At 42.2% G+C, this 24143-nt stretch overlaps 1 long non-coding RNA gene across 2 annotated transcripts; it reads right to left on the reverse strand.

Moving 5' to 3' along the window:
• Positions 1-96: 96 nt before the first annotated feature.
• Positions 97-22947, reverse strand: LOC118170257. Of its 2 annotated transcripts, XR_004752603.1 has the most exons (3): positions 21292-22947; positions 18908-18997; positions 97-2156 (listed from the first exon to the last, which is right to left on the reverse strand). It is a non-coding gene; the product is annotated as an uncharacterized LOC118170257 (long non-coding RNA). The 2 variants fall into 2 exon arrangements; XR_004752604.1 differs by lacking the exons at positions 18908-18997; positions 21292-22947 and adding an exon at positions 2919-3018.
• Between the last annotated feature and the right edge of the window lie 1196 nt (positions 22948-24143).

The following is a 24143-nucleotide window of genomic DNA, read 5'->3' on the forward strand; positions in this document are numbered from 1 at the left end:
TCCAATTATTTTGATTTCACATGTACCGCTTGCTTTCTCTCGGCTGCCTGTTTGGTCAGTGGCTTTTCTTTCTTTCTTTCTTCCTTTCTTTCTTTTTTTTTTTTTTTTTTTCCTTCATGCCGTGGAGCTGGATTTCTATTTTCCAGCTGCATATATTCCACGGAGGAAAGGAAAACTGATCCATGAAGATCCTATTTGCATAAAGCATAGAAACATCTGTCACAAGTTTCTTGTTGGTGGAGTGAAGCATCAGGAGACAGATACTGCAGTTGATCATCTGCCCTTAATAATATCGAATACTTTTCCTGTCAATAGGAGCTTCGAGTGAGAGCGTTTGAAAATGCAGAGAAGAGAGAGAATTTGATCAGAGAAAATATTATTATTTGAAACGAGTGATAAGTTATGTGACATTGTCTCACAGATAAATGCACACAAATGAGCTCTGCCCCAGGATCAGCAGATGCCCCATTCCATTCGGTATCGGCTCTTTGCAGATACAGTCCTTATAAAGGTATATGATGATTTAATCGGCATCCTGCAGATGCCTACAATGTACAGCAGGTTTTTTGTGTTAAACTTTATACAATTAAAGATCCATGATAGCAGGTCTATAACATTAGAAAGCACTCAGCCTGCAGTGCTGGTTTGAGTTTTGATTTCAGTTTAGGGAATCAAATAAAAATCTCAAGGAAGACTTATCTGTATCTCAGATCAGGAAAATTTTCATTCTGTTTCTGTATGTATGTATAATGCACGTCTACAGTCATAAATATCAGGTGGAGCAGCCAATTCGTTCATATAGAACACATACATAGAACAGAAATGCAGGGAAATATAATAGCAGCTATTCAAAAAACAGAACGACTGTGTTAGTGTTAGGTCAAGTGTTATTTCTAGAATCACTACAAGTATTTGGGGAACATACAAGATTCATATTTCTGCGTTACATTTTATTCCTTTTTATTACAGACTAATTTTTAAATTAGCTAGCTTTGTTGATACATGGTGCAAATGGACTACAGGTTGGCCTGCCTTCTCATGCTGCCGAAAGTCAGAAATCAATCTAACCCACAGGATGCAGTGAAAACAAAGTGCTTTTCTCAGCTCATATGTCTCACAGAGTTTAACAGCCAAACTGAGAGGAAAATAGTTTCTTTGCATTTGCTACCTACTTATGTCAGAAGTAGCATGAAGGTGATTGATATTCTCTCTCTTTTCTACCAACAGCTCCAAGATAACAGGCTTCATACACTAAGGCAGCAGAGATTAATATCACATTAGTAACATCTCGTTCATCATTGTCATTGTAAAACAAAAAGGCTTCAAACATTTCTTATTCGTAGCTGATTGCTGTAACAATGCATGCATCCTTTTTTTTATTATTTTATTTTATTCCCCCTTGCTCCTTCACACATCCATGAATGCCTCAATTTGACTGTAAATGTCTGGATGCAGGAAATACCTGCTTGGGAATGCAACACAATAGGGCCACAAGTCCAGTCAGGGTTGCAGAATACTGTGAAATGAACAATTGTAGGAATAAAACAACAACAACAAAAAAAAGCAGCAGCCGGAGCAATCTTTGCTCTCATACATATATTTGTATAAAAAGTTTCTCTGGCAGTGGTTCACCAGCAGGCAGTAATCAGCTAGGGTACTTCTTTGTAATTTTTCTGTTTCATAAATAATACAGGAGTTTACTAACAGGAAGTTTGTGGGAAGCAACAGTAAACAGTCTAGCAATCCATCTGTTATTGTGGAATGCAAGAAAGCTGAATCAGGTTCTTTGCAAGTGGACTATTTTAGTTGTTTGTGCTAGCAAAGATGTGTGGGAAATGGGCATTTAAGTCATTATTAATGTGAACTCTTGCAGACCTCCTTTCTCCCTCGCCTTGTGGAAAGAAATGGCTGGGTGCGATTTCAGCAAGAAGCTCAAGTTCTTTCGTGGCTACGGGGCAGCTTATAATTACCCTGAGCAAGAAAGACAAGGCAGCAGAATCAGACCTGAAATATTCAGGTGGCAGTTACAGAGACTTTCGCTTCTTCCAAATCGAGCTCAGAAAGAATGACTTCTAAATAAAAACACACACAAACCTGTTAGCACCTTTCTCGGTGTCAAGATATTTATCAGGAACAAACTGAAGGGTTGAAGGGACCTGGAGAGGGAGGAAAGTCAACGAGGAAAAATAAGGTAACGATGGAGGTTGTACTGACAGGCTTTCTGTGCCAGCACAAGTAGAGTCAAGCAATGGTGAAAAAAAAAAGCTAGTATCTTTCCCGAAGACAGGCTGTTCTGCTGGCATTCGTCCACCCTTGATACGTTGCTTATGAATAGAAGGCTAGAAAGAGAGCGGAGGCAGGCGTGTAAATTAGTCACTACTACTACAAAAGGAAGGTTTCTTTGCCAGCGGCAACGCGGTGTCCCTCCTTGTAGATTAATTTGCGCCACCGAAAGTGTGTGTCCGAGATAAAAAGTTGTGCTGCCAAATAAGAGACAGTCAGGAGCCCAAGTCCAGGGCTGCCCCCTGCCCCGAGGACAAATGATTTCATTTTAACACGCTCACAACTTTAGCTTATTCGCAGTATATCTGAGCGCTACGCACAGCGCTTGGTTTAGGGGGGACGAAGAGCACTCAGCTCCCCCGTCACAACCAAAACCTGCGGAGGAGACGCGGGCAGCTAGCGGGGAGCAGAGGAGCCCGTCCGAGACCCGGCAGCACGGGGCGGCCGGCGCGCTCCGCTCCTGGCACCCACGGACACACAGACAGACACACGGACACACAGACACACGGACACACAGACAGACAGACACACGGACACACAGACACACGGACACACGGACACACGGACACACAGACACACGGACACAGACACACACAGGCCCGCCGCGGCCCCGTCCCGCCGGGCACCACTGCCACCTGCCGGCCCTTCGCGGGAAGCGCCGCCGACCTCCGGGACGGCGCCGGGGACCGGGGCGGGGAGGGGGGGGCCGAGCGAGGGCCCCGTGTCCCGGCCGCGGACGGCTAACGAACCGCTGCCCCCCCTCTTCCACCCCCCGGCCGGACAGAAGGCAAGCGCTGAGGCCCGCCCCCCTCGTGGGACGGGAAAGCCGCATGCAACTCAAGGGCACAGGCCGCGGGGCACGAAGGCGGCCGGCGGCCCCCGAACCTGCCCCGCTACGCTCCGGGGTTCGGCGGGCAGCGGGGCTCGCACCCCACCCGCAGCGCCGCGCTCCCGAAGGGGTTTGCTGCCCCCTAGCGGACGGGCGCGCGCACTGCGCCATGACAGGCGGCCGTTACCCGCTCGCGCCGCGGCCGTTACCGCCTCGCGCAGCGGCCGTTACTCGCTCCTCGGGCGGCCGTTACCGCTCCTCAGGCGGCACGCAGCCTGTCAGGGTTAACGTGAGCTGCCCGAGCGCTGCCGCCGCCCGCTGGGCCCCCGATGCGCGCACACCACAGAAGAAGGCAGCAGAGCGGCCTTCAGGTATGAGTTGATCCTTCCATCTCAGCAGATTTACCTCAGACTTGGACGAGAAAAATCAGGACAGAAAGTCACACTTGCAAGGTTTCCGTGACTCTGTAATCTGTTGGAGCGCGCACATTGGAAATCTTTTTTTACAGGACAACGTTGCACCATTGGCACTGCAGCAGCTACTGGCAAGTTCATCATTGTTCCTTGAAGTAGTAAAAGACATTACCTAGTAACCGTGCAGTATGGTTGAAAATTCAGCATCAGTGATACAAATCAATTGTATACAATTGGCAGGAAAAAAAAAAAAAAGAAAAAAAAAAAAAAAAAAAAAAGCCTGGAAATCCTTTCTCTAAAACATCAGTACCTGAATCTATAACATCCGTGACTGCACAGGGCCTGTCCCTCTCTCACATAAACGCACCAGAAGTGAATCAAAGAGCACTGCAACTCTACTGCAGGTTTCCCATGTGGGTACACAATGGGGGTGAACCACTTTGCACAGACAGCAGAAGTGAAAAGGTCAAAATGGCGTCAAATATGTCTGTGGTTATTAACTGTTATGACTGTCTTCAGCTGTAGCCTGGCCTTGTAATCATTCAGACTTTCTAGCCCCCTCACCGCCTTTTTTTATGTTAAAATCTGATAATTTGTTACTGATCCTGACCAATCCAATGCCTGCTCTTATCCTGTGAACATTCACCTCCCAGTAACAAAGCACAGCTCTATGATTTTGTTGCTCTAAGGACTAAAAAAGGACAGCTTATTTCTTAACATCTAAATCCCATCCAATTCTGCACAGTTCAAGAGATGTGCCTCCAGACCAAGTCTACTGCAAGAAATGTTCCACAGTAAGAATTGGTGCTTTTTCATTACAGTTTCTTGTCCTACAAGCATTTCACTCATTTGGTCAGAATAGAGTTTGGGGCATTATGCTTATTTCTGCATCATGATATGGTTACTTTCAACACCTACCAGTGTACCAGCAAAAAAATCCCCATCACATCTGAGGTACGATCAGTGTCTCCTCTGCACAACTTACCACCACTGGAGGGAACTGAGCTGTTCTAGCCTCACCACTGATGGCAGTTTGGAGGTAAGTTCTCTTTCATTCACTCGCTCTAGACCAGCCTTGCCAGACATCTTGGCTCCAGTCTGCCAACAGAAGGGTGCTAGCACTGGGTATAACCTGTGCCATTACACATCCAGATTTCCTGGCTGAGGGTCACCAGAAATGTTGTCCAGTGGATCCATCAGAGCAAAACAGATTCAGCAGATCTCATCTCTTTCCCAGTGTTCTAAGAGAGAATGTGACATCTCCACAAGTATGCCTGGCCTTCACCTGTAAACACTCTGTCCCTGCTGTTTTGGCATGAAGAGATGATGAGCTCCAACTTTACAATGACTGCACTGATGTGTAACCACACAAATTCTCACACTACAGTTGGTAGGGAACTCAGATTCTGACCGCTTTTGGGGAGCTTACCTTCATAACCCTGTTGGGTCTTTCCCTAGGGCTCACCTCCAAGTAGCACCTCCTTGCCCCAGCTGAATGAATCAATCTGTATTTTATGCCACTCCAGTGGCTGCTGTTTCTTTTGTGTTTCTAGGTGAACTCAAGCTGAAAACCACCAGCACCATTATGTTAGGCCATCAATTGAAAGTCATATAGACAGGGACCTCAGAAATTGATCTCAGACAGGAACCTTTGCCCAGGTTTATTGAGTCACGATGCTAATTTATTTCCTCTGTACCAGGGGAAATCCTGTCTCTATAGTTACCTTCTCTCATCACTCCAATTTTGTGGCCAGCTCAGTTACCTGATTCTTACTGTTTTCTCCTGTTCATGGCAACCAAAACCACTTTATCTGTGGAAAAGTATAGCTAGCTCACTAGCTTTGAAGCTAGAGAGGCTAATTTAAAACACACACACATACATACACACACACACTTACAATTCAGTCCAGGAAAAGAGCTCAATGAGCTGGAAAACACAAGTGTTGCTCATTGCTAGGAGTCATAACACTGTGCAGCAGGTAGCACAGCAAAGCCATACCATAAACACCAGGGAAAACAGATGTCAAAAAGGTGTGAGCTGAAGGCAGGGAATTGCACAGCTTCCCTTTACCTCACCTAACATAATTCTAACCAACACCGGACAAAACTGGTTTTAGAAAGTCATGACATGGCAAGAAGCCGCAAAAACCACCATGGCCTACCATGCAGGCTCACTGAGAACCTTTCCCAGGCAGGGACTATCTCCCATTGTCATGGACATTTGAATTAAATTGTAAGTAAATGATGAAGGAAGATTATCTTCCTGGTCATGCCCATAGAAAAAATGCAGTAGGCCTTATTGGCACAAACCCTTGAAAAACACATGCTGCTTTGCTGCGAGAGAAACTGGGGAATCATATGCTCTCTTCAAATGAGGATTTGTATCTGATAGCCTGCAACTCTCAGAAACACCAAAACTGAAGGTGCTCAGCATCTATCAGAGGTGCACAGAACCCTACAGCGCCATTTCAGAAAACGACTGTATGTTGCTTGACATCAGAGTTTCTTGCACTGAGCAGAGAGCAAGCAAAATAAAGGAATCACAAAGGCCTTTTTGCCTAAAAAGAAAGGCCTGGAGCGGAGTGTCAGTGCTCTGCAGGGTTAGGAGTGGAGAAGTCTTGGTGAATTGTTTCAGGACCTTGGACTCTTGCACTACCTTCCCATGTCAGGGTGCCCTGTGGGGTGAAGCTGCTCTCTGGAGCCTTACACACCCCAGGAGGCTGCTCACACCTATCTGCATCATCAGTTCTTCTCTGGAAGCTACAAGTGGTACAACACAGCACAAATGATCCCAAGATGCACTTGCTCAAGCACAGTCCTACTTCTGCTCTATGTCTCTTTTGCCATGATATCTGAGAGGAACCCAGGCAGTTTAGATTTTCTGTCTGATAATCTGTCCTCTTAGGGAAACCATGAATTCAAAGAATTGGAATGGTTAAAAACAAACAGAAAATGCAAGAAAACTGGTTAGCATAGGTTAAATCCAAGATAAGTATCTGGTTGGTTATTCACAAAAAGGGCTGCTAGAAATACATACCTACACATTCTTTACTCTCAAACAATGACATACAGCTAGCACTAGAGATGCTGAGCACTGAAGTTTATTTTCTCCTGCTGGTGGTATAGCTCTAAAATAAGAAAAAATGTGTTGAAAATCTTCATCACCAGTACTGGTGAAGTGTATGCATAGAGCTCAGTACATAAAGATGTGTTTTATTAGTGACAAACTAATAGGCATGTTCCTAAAGATTAAGCCTGAATGCAGTATCTCTATGTGTGGTCTTCAGGATGACCTTAACATAGGACAGGGTTAAGGACCTGCAATATTCATGCATTGAAAGTGCATATCTACCTACAGTCTGCATGGAATACAGTCACTGAAAACTGTATGTTCTGAAATAATTACTTGGAAAACAGTCACAGTATTTTTTAATGTTAAACTAAGCCCGGGGCACGGCAGGCGGCCCATAGCTGCGCGCCGCCGCCGCCAGAGGGCAGGGCCCCGCCGCCCGGCCCCGCGTCCCCGCTGCAGCGCGAGGTTTGCAGGTGAGCTGGCAAAGGGAGAATAGCCTGTTGGGAATAGCCAGGCGAGCAGGGGACTACAGGGGGAGGCTCCCTCCCCAGAATAAGGGACATGCAGGAAAAGAATGAACATATCAAAATGATTCACCAGTCAGGTGGGTACAGCTGTAAGTATGAGGAAAGATGCACTTCAGATGAAACACCACACATGCATGGACACCTGACTCCAGTTTGTGGCACATAGATCTCCATCCATACACTTGCAAAAAAATGAGTCCCTCACCAGAAAAATAATTGCAAGTGGAGTTTATTTAGACAGGACAGATAATGCATAGCATATAGCCAGACAAGTGTGCTGACCAGCAACTGGTTCACAAGCAACCAGTAACTTTTATTCCCTTATCACTCTGTTTTCCTATGTTTGTTCCTCCCTGAACAACCCTGAGCTGTCCATTTCCCTGCCAGTTGTTCATCCCCTACATACCCCGTCACAAGTTTTTTACAGTCTCCAGATGCTTTTCCCTGCATTCTATAAGAAACAGCTTTCTAAATTTTAAATAAAGAAATAAATAGAAAAGGAAAGGAAGGAAAGGTTAAAAGATTCCGAGATCTTTTGAAAGATTCAAGCGTGGCCCAATACAGAGCACAGGCTCTGATCTTCATTCAGTAACTTACTCAGAGCTCTGCTGCACTCCCTCTTCGCCCCCTTCAAAGACGGGACAGTAGGTCATGCCCAGCTGTAGCCAGGCAAACCACCCTGATTAACTGCCACCTGCTAGCCCCAGGGGCACTGCTACAGAGAGCTGTACCTGGGATTCGCTGACATTTCTGCAGACCAGAAAGGCAGCATCCAGCATGAGTGAGGCCGAAATGAGCAAAGCTCATGTATGTGTCTCAGGATTTAAAGCAAATGTAGATTTAACAAGATGCCATTCTTCATGTTCATCCCATGCAAACCTTGAAACTTCCTGAGTTTTCCAGGGACCGACAGAAAATTTTCTCTTAAGAGGACTGCAAGTTTTAAACAACTCAGCTTCATTACTTGCAACCCAAAGACCCTCTTTTTTTGGTATTTAAATGAAATCTAAGTATATATTTTCTCATTGTTTCAACATAAAAAATGTACACAAAAATTGCTCCTGATTCAACATTAAAACTTTATTCATTCCAGGACTTGGCAATAATGTATAAACCTCAAGTCAATAGCTGTAAGTGAACTGCACATTTTTTCTCACAGTACATTTAATTAAGCTCTCAAAGGTTTTAATTTTAAAATACTTTTTTTTTTTTTTTTTTTAATTTTAGACTCTCCTGGTTTCTTTCATAATATATACGGGAAGAGTTATGTGCATGGTCCAACAGGACTATCTAAAAGAAAGCATTAAAAATGAATTTCCAAGCTCTTTTCCTTCCCAGCTCAGTTACCAAACAAATATCCACCATCACTGCTCAGGCAGCTGCAAAACCTAAGAATTATGTAACCCATTTTCAGCATGAAGAGTATCACCTATATGGATTTAAATGGTGTGTGTGTGTGTAAAATAATGAATTTTTTTGATAATTGGAAGTAAACTCAAAAAAGTAAACTAAACAAGGAAGAATTTGGCAGCTCATCAAGACCCAATGACGCCATTGAGCAACTGTTCCCAAGGCCCAGCCATGCCCCTGGGAACACAAGAAAGCAGTGTATATGGCATATCAGTACACACCCCAGGTCTGTTTAGCCATGTAATAAGACAGACAATTAAACTGTGGTTTCAGCATTATTTATATATATATATATATATATATATTTTGCATGCATAACATATTTTCCTTCCCCAGGGAGCTCCCCAGAAGAGGGGACTGAGGTTGCCCCTGCTCCCTTTAGAGCCTTCAGGACCCAGGCAGAAAAAAAGGGCAGGCAAGAGAACCCTGCCATAGGATGTAACACAACAACACTGTTCCTCAACAGCAAACTGCTCAACTCAGGAGATTTCAAAATACTCACAAACATCCACAACTTTCTTTAGTATGTATTTTCCCAAGGTCATCATAATCAGTGTTTTACCTATTAAACTTAAGTTTCTTGAGAAAATACATGCTTTACAAAAGTCTAAGTCAGCCAAGTCAGTGACATACAGTGCCATTTAAAAGCTCTAATTATTTTGGAATAAATTTTCTGTCAGTGAAAAGCAGACAGAATGCATGGAATTTGGCTCCACTAATAAAAGCAGCAAACATTTGCTTTATGTTCCCCTTTCTGAAAATTAAAAAAAAAAAAAAAAAAAAAAAAGTGCTCATTTCAAAAAGGTCAGAATTTACAGGGGGAAAAGGCAGGCTTAAATCCTTAAAATGCAGCAGGTTTAGCTCTGTCCATTTTCACTGGACTGTAGGATCTTGTCTGACACCAGATTAAAGAAAATTAAAGCCAGATGGTATAGTTGCAAAAGTTTTCCATTGTAACTTTTTAAAGCATCATTAACACACTTGGTGAGAGGTTAAAAAGTACTTGTGCAAGGAAAGCACCAATACACTGCCTGTAAGTGGGAAGATTCTAAGCATTAAGACTTTTGTTGGCTGCATGATAATAGTAACTGGCAAACATTGCTCAGTGAAAATATGTTTCTTTCTCTATTAAATAATCCTTATACTTTTTCTCTCTCTTCTCTTCCCCTTTCCACCACCAGGAGTCCCACAGATATTAGGACATTGTAAGAACTCACAAAAGACTTACACATACATGGTAGGTTGTTTTTCTAATGAAAAGTCTTCCATTGCAAGACATCATAAGGCAATTTGAGAGATATTCTCTATCAATAGCAAGTTGGCCCTATTTAGTGGAAGTTTAGAAAGTACACTGTCAACTTAAATTTGTACCCACATTTACAAAAACAGTTCAGAAATCCATAAAACTAGTAGGAATGTTTACATGATTTAAAAACATTCCAGGAGAGACTGTAGCTCTTAAACAAATCAGCATATCTCAATGTGTTTGAAGCCCAAACACTGAAGCACTAAGCACCCAGCAGTATAACTTGCCTTCAAACACTTTTTTAAAAAGATGCTCTTAATTGCTAAAAAAAAAAAAAAAAAAAAAAAAAAAAAAGTTCTAGCAAAAACAAGTAGGAATAAATTAATCTCATGAATGACTAATGAGTGAGATATAGACAGAGTTACAGGTGTGCAAGGCTAGATCCTAAGCAGGTGTGGTGCTGATTGTCATAGAAAAATGGAGCTGTGGCTATGATTTATGAATTTGCAGTAGCCCTTTATTGGCAATTCAGGCCTTCACGATATGGATCTAGTGAAGTATAGCCATAGTATGTTCTAATAGGTGATAAGTTCCTGGGAGTATTGGTTGACAGTCAGCTGAATATGAGCCAGCAGTGTACTCAGGCGGCCAAGAAGGCCAGCAGCATCCTGGCTTGCATAAGAAACAGCGTGGCCAGCAGGTCCAGGGAAGTGATTGTCCCCCTGTACTCGGCTCTGGTGAGGCCGTACCTTGAGTACTGCGTTCAGTTTTGGGCCCCTCTCTACAAGAAGGACATGGAGGTGCTTGAGCGAGTCCAGAGAAGGGCAACAAAGCTGGTGAGGGGTCTGGAGACCAGGTCTCACGAGGAGCGGCTGAGGGAGCTGGGACTGTTTAGCCTGGAGAAGAGGAGGCTCAGGGGCGACCTTATCACACTCTACAGGTACCTGAAAGGAGGCTGTAGCAAGGTGGGGGTTGGTCTATTCTCCCACGTGCCTGGTGACAGGACGAGGGGGAATGGGCTAAAGTTGTGCCAGGGGAGGTTTAGGTTGAATATTAGGAAGAACTCCTTTACTGAAAGGATTGTGAGGCATTGGGATGAGCTGCCCAGGGAAGTGGTCAAGTCACCATCCCTGGAGGTCTTTAAAAGATGTTTAGATGTAGAGCTTAGTTATATGGTTTAGTGGAGGACTTGTTAGTGTTAGGTCAGAGGTTGGACTTGGTGATCTTGGAGGTCTCTTCCAATCTAGATGATACTGTGATTCTGTGAAGTTCTTCTCTTTTCTTAGCAAAGTCCTTTTCGAGGAGCATAGCAACTCAAAACTGGCCTGTGTCAGCTAGCAGCCAGTGCATCCCCTTTCTGAATGACACCATGGTTTAATGATCCCCAGCTGCAGGCCATCAACTCCACAACACAGGGCTGAAGATGAGGCTCTGCTTTGAAAAAAAAACTCTCGCACAGTGTCCCCTTCCTAAGGAAGGCAGCAGGAAGGCTTTATTCCTAATGGTCAGCCCACTGGAGCCTGAAGTCAGCCCAGATCCTTTTCTTGGTCCCTGCAGGATTAGCTATTTTGCAAGGAAAATGTGATACCAGTTTCATTAATGACACACTAGTCAGAGGAGAATATACATCAGCTTCTCTTAGTGTTGTTACTAGTTTTATGAAGTGGAGCCTTTAAAAACTTGATTATCTGTGTTGCCACTTCAGTCAGCAACCAAGACTTGACACAAAACCAGAAGGCCAGGAAAGGGAACAAGAAAGGGCTGTCTTTAAAGGGGCTTTCATCTATTACAATCACAATTTGCCTATCAGATAGGCACTTTTAATCATCTATCCCATCGCAGTGCAATCCAGAAGGAAGGGAGAGAATCACACTGCATTGATGTTACCAGCCTGTATCAATGCTGTTACCAGATGTAATGATCTATTTTCTGGCTCTTCACAAGTGTTTTCTTCAAGGGATGGGGTTCCATGCAGTTGAATTCAATAAATACATGTGTAGTTTGAATGACTCTCAGGTTCAGGTGTGTGTTTGCCTCCGGAGGAAAAGGAGGATGAAAACATGAGAAAGACAATTAGTTTATTCTCTAAGGATACTCTACACTGCATTCCTTTCAACCCCTTTCTCTGAGCTGAGGAGTCAATATGGTTATGCTGAAGATGGCAAGATACAGCAGTCTCTGTCCCTGTATGTCTCATTAAGCTGCCCTTTCAGTTCCACTTTATCAAATACAAGGAAGAGCATCAGCACAGACATGAAAGTGCCCAGTAATAATTTAGATTTATAAGTGCAAGTGTATATTATATAAGAAATAAGAAAAACATTTATTTGTCAGCTTAATGGCTTAATATGATACTTGTCATATTCAAACAGCGTGGCCAGCAGGTCCAGGGAAGTGATTGTCCCCCTGTACTCGGCTCTGGTGAGGCCGCACCTCGAGTACTGTGTTCAGTTTTGGGCCCCTCGCTACAAGAAGGACATGGAGGTGCTTGAGCGAGTCCAGAGAAGGGCTACGAAGCTGGTGAAGGGTCTGGAGACCAGGTCTCACGAGGAGCAGCTGAGGGAGCTGGGACTGTTTAGCCTGGAGAAGAGGAGGCTCAGGGGCGACCTTATCACACTCTACAGGTACCTGAAAGGAGGCTGTAGCGAGGTGGGGGTTGGTCTATTCTCCCACGTGCCTGGTGACAGGACGAGGGGGAATGGGCTAAAGTTGTGCCAGGGGAGGTTTAGGTTGGATATTAGGAAGAACTTCTTTACTGAAAGGGTTGTGAGGCATTGGGATGAGCTGCCCAGGGAAGTGGTTGAGTCACCATCCCTGTAGGTCTTTAAAAGACGTTTAGATGTAGAGCTTAGGGATATGGTTTAGTGGAAGATTTGTTAGCGTTAGGTCAGAGGTTGGACTCGGTGATCTTGGAGGTCTCTTCCAACCTAGACTATTCTGTGATTCTGTGATTTATTTACCTAAAGATTTGTATGGGAATCAGGCAGTGTCACAGGACTTTCCCCTAATCCCTTGTGGGTACACCTAAGAGTAGCTCCAGATCAGCCAGAATTTGGAGAGCATATTTGGGATGGACACAAAGGCCACAGGAGTCCACCTCACTCTGAAACCATGGCAGAGACCACCAGAACCAGCAATTTACTACCCAAAACAAAATGTTCTCTCCTCCACGGGAATTCCAGAGCATATCTCCTGCCTGAAAGCCTGTGTGGGGCGCCCATCCTGGTAGTATGTGAATTTTTCCAAGAAGTAAAATCCTTCCTCTTCAGAAGTATTTTTCATACCTCCCAAATAAATAAATAAATAAATAAAGGAGAAAAAAATGGAAAAGGATGACACTTTAACTATTCCAGAGAGAAAAAACATGACAACAGTTCCGGCAAGCTGGAAAAAGTAACCAGCAGTCTAACTAAAGAGGACCAAAAAGGGAGCCTTTCAAAGTGACTCACTATAAAGCATAAAAAAGGAACGTGCATAGATAGCAAAGTTCTTCAGAGCAGTCATGATCTGTAACTCTGTTTTGGAAATGTGAGCCAGCATCACAGCGTGTAGACAAATGACTCCAGGCATCTTTCTCATGACATTCCTACAATCCTTCCATGGCTCAGCAGCTTCCTTGGTCATTATCCCACTGAAACAAGGCATAACAGGGAACACTGAGACATATTCCAGATAACAAGAGCTTGACCATATTCAAACTGCTCTTGTAGAATAGAAATCCCAGGAACCAAGCCGCCAACTAAATAGGGGAACAACAGACTGGTTGTTTGGTGAGCAGGTCTTGTTTGCTTTTTTATATGGAGGACATGAATTAGATTAATCATGTTCCTGTGCTTGTCTGAGACAGTTATGGAACAGTGCTAGAAATGCTGCTCTATGTCCACAGAACTGCCATCATGGATATACTTGACACCAGATTATCAACAAGTTTTTTTGTTTGCTTGTTTGTTTGTTTTGTTTGTTTGTTTGTTTGTTTGTTTCCAGATGATTTTGATCCTTAGTGAAGACAGCCAAATAAAATGAGTCCACAGGTCTTTCATACTCTGTACAGGTTGAGTCAGATCTCCCTCACACCTAGTGAGCATTAACAACCTCTACCTTTCTGACATGGGACCTCAGGTGGAAGGAAGTACAGCCACACACAGCCCACAGCCTTGCAGGTGCATATGGAGACAAAGCAGCTGTTAAGATTCCAGAGCCAAGGTCAGCTCCTGCTCCACCTGCCTTTGCAGCAAGGGTGCATGCATCTGTAGGCAACTCAAGTACATACCGTACTTGTACATCTTGTGCAATGTCAGTGAAATCAAACAAGCCTGTGTAAGAGCTAATATTAGCTGGCCCTCAACTACTCAATAATTTAATTTAATAACCATCCATTTAAAAAGCAGTGTTTTCATTTAGCTCTGTGCAACGTAAGTAAAATGTCAGCTAATGTTACTAAAAGACAAAAATGTTATTCCATTCTTCAAAAATCTCAATTCCATAACTTCAAAAATCTCAAGCACTTAAAAGCCATAAAATTCATGTCTAAAGACACCAGTTCTCACAAAAAAATAATAATAATAATAATTAAAAGGTATAAAAAGCACGTCATCACAACAGTAATGGTATTTGCACACAATTTTATCAGAACTCAACACTACATACTTTCTTTGCTGTGAAACACAAGCAAATTCTTTCTCAAGAAGCAGCAATTATTAGCACTTCCTGAAAATCCTTGGTCAGTGGATATCTCATCTCTAAAAGCAGCTCTTTATATCTGCTGGTCAGAGCTAAAGTTATAAGTCAATAGCAATGGTCTTATATCTGAGGGATATGTTTAAGATGCATGAAGTTAGGGGTTCTGTACTTGATCTCCCACGTTTGCTTTTTATGAAGCACATAGTAGGGACCACACTGGCACTTTAACAGCTACAATTGTTTGGTTTGGAATTATTAACCTCTCCCAACCTTATTCCAATTTAAAGACATTCTGAAAATTTGTTTCAGCTTTCCTTTTTGACCCCCTAAAGAGGAAGATATTTCCTCCTTATACCTTGCTGCCAAGATCAAAATTTGTAGTTTCTGGATTTCCATGGTAACAGGTGGTGATATCATAAAGTCACATGGTAGAGGGAGACACAATGCTCTGTGCAGCCGTGAAAGTCTGGAAGAGAACAGCTAGCTAGTTCTTTGCCCGGCTGCCAATACCACTCACCTCCTCTGCCTTCCCAGCTCTGTACAGACTATCTGCATCACTTTGGAGAGATCCCCAGAACGTGTGAGTCCTTCAGAAAGGGAGTGGAAGGTGTAGACATATCTGCTCTAGTGTCTCATTTCTAGTGTCTCAGTCATGGGCCTCTTACGAAATCAGTATGCTGAGAAGTGTTTTCTAGTGGGGTTTGTATCTGGGTGGCTGGCTCCTGATCACCCTGCGTTGTGGTGCCATTATACGAATACTTTAGGAAAGAGGGGAACAAAGAGGGAGGGTGTAACACCCTGATTTCTTACCTGGAGAATGACTTCCAGAAACACACATATTCCCAGCAGAATCCACACATGCACAAATGTACTGCTCCATAGGGTGTTTCATTCTATTTTGCAAGGACACCTGCAAACATTATAGTCTATGCACTGATGAAAAAAAGCCCTCCTGTCATCACATACTATGAAATAAAAGGAACAGTCACAGAATTGGGTATATAAAAACTCTAATGCTTGTGTGCTGCAGACAGCCCGTTACTTCCTTCTATATACAGGGAACAAAACTGGGGTTCCAGTCCTGAGGTAAGGCTCACAACAACACTGAAAAGCAATAGGTCTGCATATTCATATTATTTTTCCAGATTAAGGAAAATAATAATTAAAAAAAAAAAAAAAAACTATTCTAATTCAGGGCATTTATTTTTGAGGAAGAGCACAAAGGAGAAGGAAGACCCAGGCATGTTACACAGCTGTCAGCATGATTTGAATCTGACTTACCTAATGATTTCAGAGCAAGACTGTCCTTTACACAGTCTCTGTCATGCTTCAACTGGATACTTTGAAGGAGATAGAAAGTGAGGGAATTCTGCACAGAAAGAACTCAGAACTCATGTTTGTCAGCTGGACAAACATATTCCAGCATAGGAGACACAAGAGTTTTCATATTTTTCAAGATCTGTAATCTACTCCTAGTAGATTAAAACTATTTTGTTTCACAGTCCAGTAAAATAAGCATAGTATCCCTCAGACAACCAAATGACTATTGGCTCATTCTCAAGGGGTTAGAGGGTTAGTCTCCCTCAGTCGCAGGTTAGAGCACAACACAGCTCCCTTCTCCAGAAGGAGAAGTGCAAAGTTGGGATGGGTTGGCACTCATCCCATAACAGAGCAAGACAGAGTCGAGCATAACCTTGGACTGGAAAGCTTGAAAACAGTTTAAACATAGCCCAAGCCATCAGCACAATCAGTGCCACTGGTACTACAGGCCATATTCATGCATCTTAAGTTCATATACTGGCCTCTTCTCAATTTTTGCCATTAATCCAGGCAGTGGGAGTTACAGGAAAAAGGGAGAGATATAGATGAGCAGCAAGGTTATGAGAGCTTTTCCCTCTCCATCCCATGCTTCAGATGCAGCTTTGACCCCACGCAATGCCATCTGGTGGCAGACTAGTTTCTCACCAGCTCCTGTCATAGGGGACATCTCAGAAAATTTCTAAGAATTGTGCCTACCAAAAGACTGTTCTTGTCTACATCGGTTGCTTCTCTAAGCTCAGTCTAAAGCTTTCTGGGGAAGCTTTCCATCCTACATCTGGTGCCTCTTTGCCTGTTCCTTCTTACCCTCAATCCACCAAATAATGAGTTTGCCTGGGATTCTACCAGCACCAAAAATTAATAAAGTAAAATTACCTTTGAGAGATAAAACCCCTGTAATTTCCCTTTTTTATTATTTTTTATTTTTTAATATGGCTTTAGCCTAGAGGTCTTGCATGAAACTAAAGAAAAAACAAGCAAACAAACAAAAAACCAAAGTCCCTAGACAAATAAGATGAATTCAGAGCACAGCAATGAACTCTACAGCACTCCCTAGAAAAGATGCCTAGGAAGAATATTGCTGCTAGAAAAGCAATCATCTTCACCACTGGTGCAAAGTGCTTCACTAGGGAGGGAAAGAAAGCCCTAGGCGGAAATTGGTATCAAGCTTATTTTATTAATTTCTGTTATTAGATCATAAAATGTTTGAAGTAAACAGGAGGCCAAACTGGGTGGCTGAAAGCAGTTATTCAGGACAACATACTATGGGAGAGAAAACCCGTCCTGAATATTAGCAAGAAACATGGAGATCTGCCCAGCTTTGGTCCTGCTGAGGATATGGAATTACTGTTGGTGTTTTAACATTTTCAGCAGTAATGGTTAATGGATATCTCTAAACAGAAAGCAGTTAAGGTTTTGAGGGCCCACCTAAGCATTTTGTTAGCTTCTTTAATAAACATAAGAGTACCTGGACCTTAGAACCAAGAGTCAAATAAATGTATAACGATGTCATTTACTATAAGAAAGGGTGAACTGTCTCTGGTAATAGAACATTAAGAGCAATAAAACATGCAGTGCATCACCATGCTAGGCTTGGAAATATGTAATGGCATATTTTAACATTAAGTTATTTCACGAGGTTAATGAAGTCAGGTTGTATTTTTCAAAATACTTGCCAGGTTAATCTTTAAAAGTCTAACACTGGTGACATTGGAATGCAAAAATAAAGGGTCATGTAATGTTAAATATCTGACTAAGGCACATTAGTTGTAGCATAAGTGCAAGCAATGCATAAACTACAAAGGCATATGCCTGAGACTTCAAAGATGATAGTAACATCTTAATGCTTATGCTTAATGGTTTAGAAGTAAGACAAGCTATTTTTCTATGATTTCTGTTATAAGTTATCCTTCCTGCTTCCACCAACATATGAGGCTTTAATTATTAGACAGTTAAGAGTGCTATCCTTCAGAAGAAGATGCAGAATATTCAATTTATTTTAGTATACACTTAAATCCTGTGACTTCTCTTGTGCAAACTACTGAATTTCCAATAATAATTTTAATAATGTCTTGTGGCTCTTTAGAAGGACAAACCTATCTAAAAAAAATAAAAAGAAAGAGAGATTAAACTCAGCAGTCCTCATCTTTATGAGGCTGACAAAAGGGAGTTCAACTCTTTACCAGCTGCAATATTTGAGGAACGTAGGTGCCCAATACAAATATGTTCTCCAATGGCCACAGAGCTGCCAATAGTATTTTTGTCCTGATGACCACTTACTTCTTACAGTTCTGAATGAGTGTAGGGGAACACAAATTATACAAGAATAAGTAGAACCTGAGCTCCAAAAGAAAGCCAGAGGTCTGATACCTAAATTTGCTGTTCAGGCTGGTTAACTCTTTATTTAGTCACTGTTCTCAAAAGACAACAAGTGCCTCAGAGGACTAAACCAGTCATGCCTCTATTCGGTGTACCTAAGAAAAGCTGCTATTTCTAGACTAGGTGGTGTTTTAGGACAACACTAGCTACCCAAATTAGGCCACCCTATCTCCTTCCTCCCATTCTGTATCTGAAAACTAGGGATATAGCATCTAAAAGCACAAATTAAAGGAGGTGGTATGTCACTTCAGCACTATTGACCTGACTAACCCTGTAGTACTGAAGATAATAAAAACAAAGATGACTAATGTGATAAGGAACGGACTGATAATTGTGGAATCCGCGATATACTGCTTGACCTTTCTGGTGTGTTACAATCTGCCTGGATACAATGCCCAATTACACTGTAGACTGACACTTCTTAGGAGCTCCAGATAATAGGATAATAGGAGTTATTCCAAAGTGATCCCACTAGCAGAGCCAATGCCAAGATATGAATAGAAATCTGTTCCTGAAGAGTTAGCAGCTGAAGTGACACACCATTCCCATTGTGAGCTTCATATCATCCCAAGATCTTTACTCCAGTGAGCCTTTGCTGCCTCTCCTTCATGTGCTTGTCTCTCTCCCATCTTTCATCTGCCATGTATAATAATCTTGACATGTGAAAATTATTTTCCAGATATATAATTACCCTCTTGTCTATGGACAAGCACATGCATTCAGCAACTTAAAGAGCTTCAAAGACCTTACCTTGCAAGGAACCCCAAGTCCTGCTGCCACACAGATCAGTACTCAAGTTCAAACAGGCAGGGAGAGTGAGGATCTTTGTCCTTCAGCAATCTAGAAAGAAGAAAGGACCTTTGCTGTAAATCTCACTCATACTCTCTTTCTCACTTAAAATGACTTTAGCCAAGGGCAATTCTAAGTATATTGTAATGTTTTTCCCTCATAGAAGACTCACAAATGCAATGCCAATCTAGTCATGAGCTTATACAGCAACTGAGCAAGTTCTAGTTCATGGTGCAGTGACAGAGATGCCAACTAAAGACAGTATAATTCCTAATGCAAACATTTCTTCTTTTCTGTACTCCCACAGTGGTACCAAGATTCAGCAGAGAAGCTTTCAGAGTCTCTGGTGGCTGGACCCCGGACTCATTTCTGTCCAAAACTGCATTTTAGTGTATGCTGCTGAGATCTGAGATCAACGCTGTTAAACCACCCCAAATGAAACTGAGACAATCATGTTTAAAAAGCACATCTCATTTCTTACAAATGTGCCAATAAAACTGCAGGTACCACTGCTCCAAAGCAGTGGATACATACTGAAAATGTGCGGGAGGTCTACAGTAGTTAGCATCAGTGAGCACATTACAGTGATTTCAGTGCTGTTTTACACAAGCTAATAATGTTTGCTACTAACTAGTGAAGATATTAGTCAGAGATTTTTAAATAAACAAAAATCAAAAAATAACATCAAACCTCATTAATTCTCATTCACGTCTGGAAAAGTAATTTTATTGATTTGCAAATGACAAACAAGTTGGCTGTACTGCACCACATACTAACACGTTATTTTTTAAGGCCATATTGTATCTTCCTATATCCATCACCATTCACAGTCATTAATAGAAGATCAGACTATATATCTCTGTGTATGCAGCACTAAGCTGCATACATTTGTTTAAAATTCTGTGCTCTTAGAAGAGCTCTGTTCTGAAACCTTAAGAGTGGAAGAGGAAAAAACTTTTTGTGCAGATTAGAAGATAATTAGTAGTAGGCTGCTGTAGTGTCCTTCAGAGCCCAGAAGAAGCACTTAACAAACCCTAACAGGTAAATGTCAGTCAAGACACAGAAATACACTGCTGCTGCTTGGGGAATGAGTGGCTTTAACCACTATCTGACAAGTACACAACCTCCAGCCTTATGTTTCTTTACAAGGAGGAGCCAACATTCAAATTTTTAATTTTTAAATGTTGTTATGCATTTTCCCTGACTAATTGGGATCAAAAGCCTAGGGATCTGGCCCTTCTGTCTTGCCGGCCACCATGACTCAGGATTTCCTCCACTCCAATAGAATCAGGGAGAAGAAACACAGGTCTTCTATTCATTTTTTATGACGAACATCTGCAGTCACACTTTAGCATTTTGTGATGGTAAAATAATCTCAGAATTTAACTTCATCAGCTCCTTCACCTTCTACAGATAGTGACATTGACACAAATACCATAAGGAAGTTTGAAAAAGACAACGGCAGCAATAACTGTATTCTGAACTTGCCACTTGTGATTACAGAAAAAGTTTTGTAACTGTCAACAACTATGTACATCATGTAGACTTAACACTTCTCTTACCTGGAGACTAGGCCATATACATGACAAAATGAGTCTCACGGGCACTTCTCGTAGTGATAGGCTGAACAGACTGCCAGCAGAATGAGCACCAATATTCTGAGTGCAAGAGAATAACACTCAAGAGCCCACAGCAATATTTTGCATCAAAACGGGACAGTGCTGATCACAGTGCTCAATCTCGTGGCTGCTGAGATGCAGTCAAGTTCCTAGGGCTGTTTTGAAGCAGACATGGTTTTCTAGAAGCAGCAATGCTAAGAAGTTCTGCTTTCTATTTTATCTTAAATATTATTGATATGACTTTGCCTACAATAATCAAATATTACTGTGGTAAAACTCTAAGAATGACCAAATAGGATAAAAATATCATATATTCATTGTTTAGCCTTGCATAGCAACTTCTTTTATGTTTAGTTTGCTGATAGTATTGTGGCAAGACTTTATTTAAAATAAGGAATAAAACTTCTGAGCAAAAATGTATTCAGGTCATGGAGGGAAAAAAAAAGGAAAGATAAGAAAGATTGCAAAGCAGTACCTTTGATCAGCTTGCCAGAAAATTGTCATGAATATATCCTTAACTATAACATAAAAAACATACCACACTTACACCAAAATACCTTACTAGAGATGTCTATTTTTGACAGCATTCACATTCTGACAGAGGCAGACTTCATTCTCACCTTGCACATACAATGAGAATGAAGTGCAGCAATCGGAAAAGAAGGAAAACGAGAAAAACAGCAGATAGATTTAGTGTTTCCTTTACCAAAATAAAGCTAATCTTACTTCTAGCTTTTGGCTTTAAGCCTTTCCTCCTAAGCTGATCGAATTGCTCAGGAAATGATGCAGGAGGGGAGGTTTCCAGACATTTTTGTTGAAGCTTCCCAGTAGGGTGATAATAAATTGAAATGATGGGTTTGATAGGAGGCATCAGATATTGATAGGAAGAACAAGTCAGTTTCAGCTAAACACTTCCAAAATGCACAAGTATGAAAATACATATAGAAACTCACCAGCAGTCTGGAAAGATGCCTCTTTGAACAGAAATGACTTCTCAGGGGCATGCAGCCATGTTAGGACCTTTAATAAGCATTTCCCAACTGCTGCACTGCAGACATCCCTTCTGGCAGCATTATTCACTTGGCTGCCCATATGCCTGGTCGTTATGACTGACTCTTGGCCATGTTACTGGGCACCATCAGGCTCTGGTTTCATTCTTCTTGGTTACTTAGATTTATAAGGCAGTAGTTTTCCAGTTGAATGAGGTATGTAGCCCATAGGCATATACTTTAACATGTGCTGCATCTTGTCCTTTACACTGTTCCTATTAACCTGACGCAAAATAAGGAGACTGGGGCTGCTCTGTCCTCTAAGCAGTTGGTAATACATGAGAAAGAAAATAAAAACTCTCATTTTTGCAATCCTGGCCTGAAGGATTAGTAAGAGTAAGGATTAAACATTGCCATGTGTCTAACCAGGCCCTCATGCTGATTATTCTTGCCTTGACTTTTCCTTGTAAATTATCTTTCCTTTAACCTACTTTCTCCTTTCAAATAGAGAAATGTTGCAGAGTACTCTTGTAAAACTCATTTTGAATAAATCCTCAATGACACTTTAAATTAGATCACATCACTGTCAAGCCCATGAGACTTACCAGAAGGTGCAGCACAGATGTAGGATTTACATGAGCTATTCCTGATTTATACTCATTTAAGTGACAATTGAACCAGAGGAGCATTTTTACCGGAGACAAAGATAAAGGATTTGCATGTTTTGACCTGTCTGGTTAAAGAAAGTTTTATCATTCCCTTGGTCATTCATAGCCAGTTTTGAATTTGCAATTCAGCTAGAAGATAGCACTCTGCTTCATACTAGCAACAAGCATTTGGTTGTGCAAAAACTCTTCACTATTTCTACAATGAGTTGTGTAGAAAGCTCCTAATCCCACCATCCCGTATTTACTGCATTTTTAGCTTCAGGTTAGGCTACCATTGTCACCTCTAATTTATGGAAATGAGAAGTACTAGTAGTCAGATATTCAACCCTAGCTTTTTCGCACTTACATATACACCACTTACATATGTACCCACACAACAGAATCTGCTACATTCAAAACACAGATGACCCAGTGAGTCATAAACATGTACTGAAGGAATTAAAACAGAGCTGTCGTTCCTGAAACTGCAGGTCACGAAGCATGACTTTGTACTGGGCATTAGACAGGACCTTACCAACCCAACTTTCATGCGTGCTCCAAAACACTGGGCTCATGGAGTTTGTGGTTCTCTGCTCACATTTACTCGTAGTCTACATATGGAAGGAAGCAATATATAAAAGGGAAAACTAGGGAAACATAAAATCATAGAATATCCCAAGTTGGAAGAGACCCACAAGGATCATCTAGTCCAACTCCTGGGTCTCCAAAGGACCACCAAATAAATCAGACCATGTGTCTGAGATCGTTATCCAAACACTTCTTGAACTCCACCAGGCCTGGTGCCATGAACACTTCCCTGGAGAGCCTGCTCCAGTGCCTGACTGCCCTCTTGGTGAAGAACATTTTCCTGACATCCAGCCTGAATCTCCCCTGGCACAGCTTCAAACCAGGAACACAGACTGTTCTAGAAAAAAAAAAAAAAAAAAAAAAAAAAAACCTCTAGTAGAAAATAACAGTTGATATCCTATCTCCTCAACTGTTTTCCTCATGAAGGCGTACATCGTGTTTCTCCATTTCATGATAAGCTGCAGTTTAATTCCTGATAGAGCAGAGCAGTATGCACAGGCTCACCGTTACTTACAAGAGTCATTCTTGACAAAAGAGGAGGGAAAGAGGCTTCCTATAACTGGCAGGTTTTTAGCAACTTCTGAAGTGGTTGGAACAAAAGACCAAGCCCAGCTGTACAATTTTAAAACTGGAAAGCAGTATATGAAAGTCTGCTCACACCAGGAGCTTAGAATCTCCTCTTCAAGGGCTAAAGTCCTCTGAGTGCTTGTGACAAGAAACTCTTGTTCTTTTTTCAATGTCTCTTGGCACTCTTTGTTTCCTATTTCAACCTGGGATTAATGCCAGTCTGTTCCTGAAGCTGTTTCAAACCTACAGACCATTTGTCAAACCTCTAAACCAGAGTATGTCTACAGTGCAGAGAAGTAGGGTAAATTTAGCTCATGCTGAGTTCCATGGCTGGATTGCTCTGTGATATCCAAAGCACTTCATCTAACACTAGCTCAGGTACTTCTGTACTCCGCTGCAACACAGGCACACTCCCCATGCTTTGCAAAGTCCAAAGACACAAAAGCCTCTTTAAAAGGGAGTCTGGTACTCTCCATGAAAAATCATAAAGGAGGAATCATGGAAGTCCTTCATGTTCCCTTTAACCTAAGACTTCTGCAGATTAATCTTTCATAATAGCTGAAAGCATGACAGGGTGTTGTCTGGAAGACTGGACACCACATACATCAGGGCACTGCAAAGGCCAGGAGCAGTGGGGTCATCCTTGGGGCCAGGTCTCACAGCCACAGCCCACCCCACCACCCCAGCCAGAGAGCAGGGAAGCCAGGAGGCAGCCCCAGTTCCCTGGGGATGGGGATAGGCATAGGGACAGTGTAGGGAAGGCTTGGCTGGGATGTACCCTGTGAGT

The sequence above is a fragment of the Oxyura jamaicensis genome, chromosome 7 (genome assembly GCF_011077185.1).
Source record: "Oxyura jamaicensis isolate SHBP4307 breed ruddy duck chromosome 7, BPBGC_Ojam_1.0, whole genome shotgun sequence".
In the NCBI taxonomy this organism is placed as follows: Eukaryota; Metazoa; Chordata; class Aves; order Anseriformes; family Anatidae; genus Oxyura; species Oxyura jamaicensis.